Source organism: Myotis lucifugus, unplaced genomic scaffold (genome assembly GCF_000147115.1).
Source record: "Myotis lucifugus unplaced genomic scaffold, Myoluc2.0 scaffold_887, whole genome shotgun sequence".
Classification (NCBI taxonomy): domain Eukaryota; kingdom Metazoa; phylum Chordata; class Mammalia; order Chiroptera; family Vespertilionidae; genus Myotis; species Myotis lucifugus.
In genome coordinates, this window is record NW_005871935.1 from 8,171 (window position 1) to 14,401 (window position 6,231).

Below are 6,231 nucleotides of genomic sequence, written 5' to 3' on the forward strand. Positions count from 1 at the left end.
GTTGTCTCTAAGACACCACTTTAATTCACTATTTTAATATATTTATACTCCTTTGGGGTTTCTCTATTCAATCATCTTTTAGGTCATTCTTTGGTATTTTTGCTTGTTTGTTTTTATGGGGGTCATCGATTTCCCTCATATACCTCTGTACCTTTGGGGTTATTTAATGTAAATGTAGTCTTTTCTTGTTTATAGAATTTTTTGATATTTGAAAATACCTCTTTGGTTGATAAAATGTAGGCATTTTCTGGAGATGTGGGTTTGAGAAGAGATGAGCCAGTGGGTGAGTTTGGATTTAGATTTGTTTATTTAGGTGCCTCTACTCTACCCAGGTGGGAATGGCCAATATACACTTAGAAATGGTTTGGAGCTCAGAAGAGAATTCAGGGCTAAAGAGAGATCTTTGGAATTATCAGTTTATAAGTATATGTGAAACCATGAGAATAGATGTAAATATCCAAGGGGAAAGCAAAAGTTGAATAAAGGCTAGCATTAAGGACAATCAGGTGAAGTATGAATGACTGGTGAAGATAGAGGAGGACAGTACATTCAAAGAGATTGGCAAGTAAGAAGGTGAGAAATAGAACTGAGAGGTTTTCTAGGATGAAGAGTGTTGACCATGTTTCTTGGGGAGAAGAGGCAAAGAGTAATTTGTTGCAAGGGAGAAATTAAAGACAGAAGAGAACTGGGCCTGTTGATGGCTTGGGGTTTCAGGGTGGTAAGGATAGTCTCACACTCCATGGTGAGCCTTGAAAGGAAGGAGATGACTGAAAATATAAGATAGGAAGTAGAAAGGAGAGAAGTTGTGGGCATTATCAGCCCTGATGCCCTTTCCCTTCTGAATGAAGCAGGAGGCTGAGCACAGAGGGGGCATTGGGAGGTCTTTATAAGTTAAAATATATGATGCACCTAGGTTTGGTGGAACTCATAGACTATGTTTCCATTTTGGAATATAAGTCATTTTTCACTTCCTTCTGAACATCATGATCAAGAGCCAACAACTTAAAAAAAAAAAAAAAAGAGCCAACAATTTACACCAAAAGCCACAGAAGAATGGAGGTGTCCACCACTGCTTGTAAAACTCACACTGGGACTGTCTGCCCAGCTGAAGGCTTGTCTTCAAATGTGTAACCTGATCTAACGTAGCAAATCTATGCAGCTGTGATAGATGTAAAGATTGGTGGCTGAGTAATATAGGCCTTAACCAACCCGATAAATTGACTCAGTCTTGGAGAATGTTGGATCTTCTTTGGAGATAGAGTAAAAGCTCCTTGGGGTAGGGAGGTCCCCTGAGAACTGTTAGTGTTCCTGAAGTAATAATGGGCTAAAAAGCCTTTTATTAAGGGATGAGTGTCACCGCTAAGAAATGGGAAGAAAGAAACGTGAGTCATACAAAGTCCTCATTCCATGACCTTCAGGCGTTGTCAGTCATATTTGGGAAAATGTGAAGAATTTCAATATTACATAGTTTATTTATACTTCATGTAATACTTACAAAGGTTACAACGTCAGCTTCACTTCTGGTGAAACATGAGGCCAATATAAAGTTTCACTTTCCTCCTTGGTTTCAGCCTTTTTGCTGCCACAAGAGGCAGAAACGCCTTCTGCCGCGGTGTGACCAGCAGCGGAGAGGGGACAAGGGAGGAGACAAAGGCTTCTGCAGCTCAGTGGAGCCCTTAGACTTTTAAAATCTGCTCTGCTTCCTGTGGGACGTCTCAGCCCCAGGTTTCCCACTGCAGAGCCCAGTGTGAAGTGAGCTCCGAGCAGGCTTCCCACATCCACACGTTCGGCAGAAGCCTGCCTGTTCTTGTCCAGGCTTCACGCTGCACCTCAGGGTTAGGTGCAAAGTCGCTTTCAAAACCTCAGGTCTGGCCGGCCAGAACCTGTTTGTTCTTGGCCAGTGGCCAACTTGGGGTGCTGTGACTCTCAAGGTCTTGCTAATTGGCACATTCAGTGACATACTGGTTGGGGACTGTGGACATCCTGGGGGGACTTTGCCCTTCCTTTGACCAAACTAACAACACAAGGCCCTTAAATATGGAGCAAGCTAAGTGAAGAAGTGCAGGAAAATTAGAACCAGAAGCATTGGAAAGATTTTGCCTTTATGTAAATTCCCCTAACCTTTTCTTTTAAAAAGAAAATTAGCTAATAAACATTTATTAAGCATTGGTCATTTATGGCTTCTAAAACTTTCTAAGACTTGGAAGCACTCACTGTTGCACAGCTGTAGGTTCCAATGGGCCCTTAGACCTCATCTAGCTTCTCCTTTTCCAGAGCCTGTGTACGCTCTGTCATGTCCTGGATCCCGATGAACCTCCCGAAGAAAGGAGATTCTTTTGTCAGACACAGATCCTGAGGGGTTTCCATCAGTGCTGCCAGATGTAAGAGAGGACTCCTGCCTGCCTCAGGGCCACACAGGCTCTGTCTGCTCACTGTCCGTTGCTCAGAGCTGGAGACGCAGCAAGGAGCAGGCACAGGTGTGGGCATGCCATGCCCCCTGCCATTGTCATGATCCCTTGGACATAATCCTCCTGTGCTCATGAATGGATTTGGAGACAGCCTTTGAGTATCTTCCCCCCCCCCTTTTTTTTTTTAAAACAAGTGTTCTTTGTTTTCTACTGAATCTTCAAACACAGCTTGTATTTTATTTACTGTTGTATATATTAAGGACAGTGTTTTCCTGCTTCTGAAGAGCTTTAAAAAACAAGCCGCATTCCTATTTTTCTGAGAATTTGGTTCTGCCTATAAGTAAGGAGACAAAAATAGCCCTCTAAATCTATGGTCCTTAAGTTTATCTTCCCTCTTAACCTTACCAGGAAGTCAACAGGACCCAAGTGCATTCAGGGTGGAGGTAAGAGGTGACAAATGAAGTGAAGAGGTTGTTCTGGACTTAGGGGCCTGGCAGGAGTTTCGGTCCCTGAGCCCGGGGAATTGCTGCAGTAATCTAAAATCAACAGAAGAAGCAATCCAGGGCCAACGAGCAGGGCAAAGTACACAGCAGGAATCGGGGTCATGGTTTACAAATCGACGTGGGAGTGAAATTATGAGCCTGCATAAAGCTTTTACAGGGTTCGATTACAGGAAATAAGGTGAATACATTTCCAAGGTAGTTAATTTAAAGCTGGAGTTTTCAGAACTTCAACACCTTTTTGTTTTCCCTAAGTGCTGGGGGACGTGGTGGGCATTTGTCTAGTTTGTTTGTGTCCTGTTCAGCTTCCCCGTTTCATCTGGAAGGAATTCCCCCTGCATGTAGTATTGGGAGGTGCAGTGTTCCACACGGGATCAAGGATGATTCCCTTCCCCCTACCCCAGGCATCCATGGTATGATGCAGGACCCAGGCTCGGTCCCTCCTTTCTGGGCCTTTGAATAATAAGGGAGTGAAACAAAGATTCAAGAATATTTCAGAAGTCACTTGTGTTGCCAGTGTCTTCCTGGGGCAGCAGTGGGGTAGGTTATCCTGTGACAGGACCTTGACTATGACCCTTACAGCCCATTCTCGCTTGGTTTCCAGCCCATTTCCTGAGCTTTGTTCGCCAGACTTCCCATCCACCCTGTGAACTATTCAAAATCCTTCCAGTACATTCTAGTTTAGATAAAATTAGCCAGGACTGGCCTCTGTTGCTTGCGACCAAGAATTAGACGGGGCCACCTGATATTCCTGTCCTCAAATCTAAAGAGGTGTTTCCAGTCCTGCCGGTTGGTCTCTATTTAGAATGGTCTGGAAACAAGCATGAGAGCAACTGTAGCTACAGATTTTAAGACCAATCTAGAGTCAAGGTTTTCTGGTGTGTTCCCGAAATGGATACAACCAAAAATGTAGAGAGAAATTTCATTAAGTATGGGCTCTAATTGTCAACATTTGCAGGTGTGAATCCCAGGCCACAGACCTAAGTGACAAGAGATAATGAGTTTTTTATGTATTTAAAGCAACTTAATTTCAACATCATCTTTTCCTACATAGCAAGAAGGAAATATATTCCCAGGCATACCTGACTGGCCCCAAAGCTCCCTCACTCCAAGAGTCATTTGGAAGCTCAGGGTCTCATAGTTCCGAGATATGGGGGAGGCCCTCTGGTCACCGGTCATTGGATTGCATGGCGACTGCTGAGACACCCATGTTCCTGGCCAGTGCAGTCCCCTCAAACCTGTTGACTCTGTTCCTCTGTGGGATCTTTGGCAGGGCTGCTGCCTAGTGTCTTATCTCCCTAGGTGTACGACAACGATAAACTTTTGAAGATTTGGTCACCTCCTTAGGGACTATTAGGGAGATGTCTCTGTCCCTAAAGCTGAGGAATCCAGAGAACTCTGCCCCTCTTTCTTCTCCCCAGGAATCTTTCAGTGTGATGACCATTGCACTTTCTTCATGTTTCCCTTACAACCCCTCCCCTGCTACACCAACGGGTTAATGTCCTCTACTTCTGAAGACAAAAGTCCAGAAGGCCAGCGTGGCTTAGTTGAGCATCATCCCATGTACCAGGAAGTCGCCAGTTAGGGGCACATGCCCTGGTTGCCGGCTGGATCCCCAGTGGGTGTGTGTGTGAGGCAGCCAATCAATATTTCTCTCTTTCTCTCTCTCTCTCTCTCTCTTTCTTTCTCTCTTTCTCTTTTCCTCTCTCTCTAAAATCAACAAAAACATGTTTGTTTGTTTTTTTAAAAAGTCAAGAAAGAAAATATCTTGCCAGCAAACTGTGCTTTCTGCTCTGCCACAGACCTCCTTTGAGACAAGGAAGCACAGAACTTATTTTTTGCTTAAAAGGGAGAAGGGAGAAGGGTCACTACATGGGGAATAAAAACAAATTAATAGATTTTAAAGTTTTGCCAATAAAATTTAAAATTAATGAGGGGAAAAATAAAATAGAAGTGCTGAAAGGCCATGGGCTGCCAAATAGAAGGCTTAATTGTATTAGGTGTCACTATCTTCTGTGATTCCTTAAAGTTTCATAAGAGATGCAATTTATTTAGGTATGAATTATGTCACTCCCTCCTTTCACACCCTAACTTTTTAGAGTCAGGAATGAGGAGTGTTTCTTGTCTGCATTCTGTAAACCAAGTCAGCGTTTCTATCTCTAATTAATAATGGACTTCTGCTACAGCTAGAAACAAGTATTTGCATTACAAACGAAATGGCATACAGTCCACAATCAAGCTTCTTACTAAGGACCAGGTGCTTCTTTGAATAGAATCCATTTACTATAGACTTTCCAATCTTGGGTAGCAAGGTGGCTTCGGTGCAATATCTCTGACAGCTTGTGAGCTTAATAATTCACTGATGTATTTAAAATAACCATTTGCTAAAAAATTTTTATTCATTATAGATGCTGATTCCAAGAAACAAAGAATCCACATTTTGGGAATTCATAGGTCTAGTTTATTTCACACATATGAAGCCTGGATCCTGGTAAAACTAATGAATCACTAGAAGAGGGGAAGTCAGGTCTTCATAAAACCATAACCACTACTGACTTCAGAAATGGATTTAAATAGGCTTAAATCACAGTGGGATTTATGTTCCATTTAACAAGGCCAGAGGTAGGTTAGGTCTAGGACTGGTCAATCCAGGGGCTCAGCAACATCAAAGAAAACCCAGCTTCTGCCCTAATTCCCCTCTGCCACCCTATATGTGTTGGCTTTCCCCCTATGGTCCCAAGACAGCTGAAGCACTTCTAAGCATCAAACTTTCCAGATCTTCTTGCTTCTCTCTCTTTTTAAGAAAATATGCTTTATTGATTTTTTTTTTAGAGAGAGAGAGAGGAAGGGAAATGGATAGAGACAGAAACATCAATGAGAGAGAAACATCATCAATTGGCCACCACCTGCATGCCCCCCACTGAGGAGCAAGCCCACAATCCAGGCATATGCCCTAACTGGGAATCGAACCGGTGACCCCTTGATGCCTGGGTCGATGCTCAACCAGATGCACATCAGCTGGGCACTTGTCTTTCTCTCTGTTTGTGTGTGTGTGTGTGTGTGTGTGTGTGTGTGTGTGTGTGTTGTCAGTTCTTATGCAAGGATATTTTTCCATTGAGATATTATATACACACACACACACACACACACACACACACTAGGGGCCCGGTGCACGAAATTGGTAGTGGGCAGGGAGTTATTACTTAACAACTGTAAATAGTGTGATTGTGGGCTGTGAGAGGAAAAGGGAGGGATAATAAGAGGGACAAAAAGTTCCTGGGGGGGAGGGAGGGGTGGGAGGGAGGGTGGGGGGGGGTGGGGGG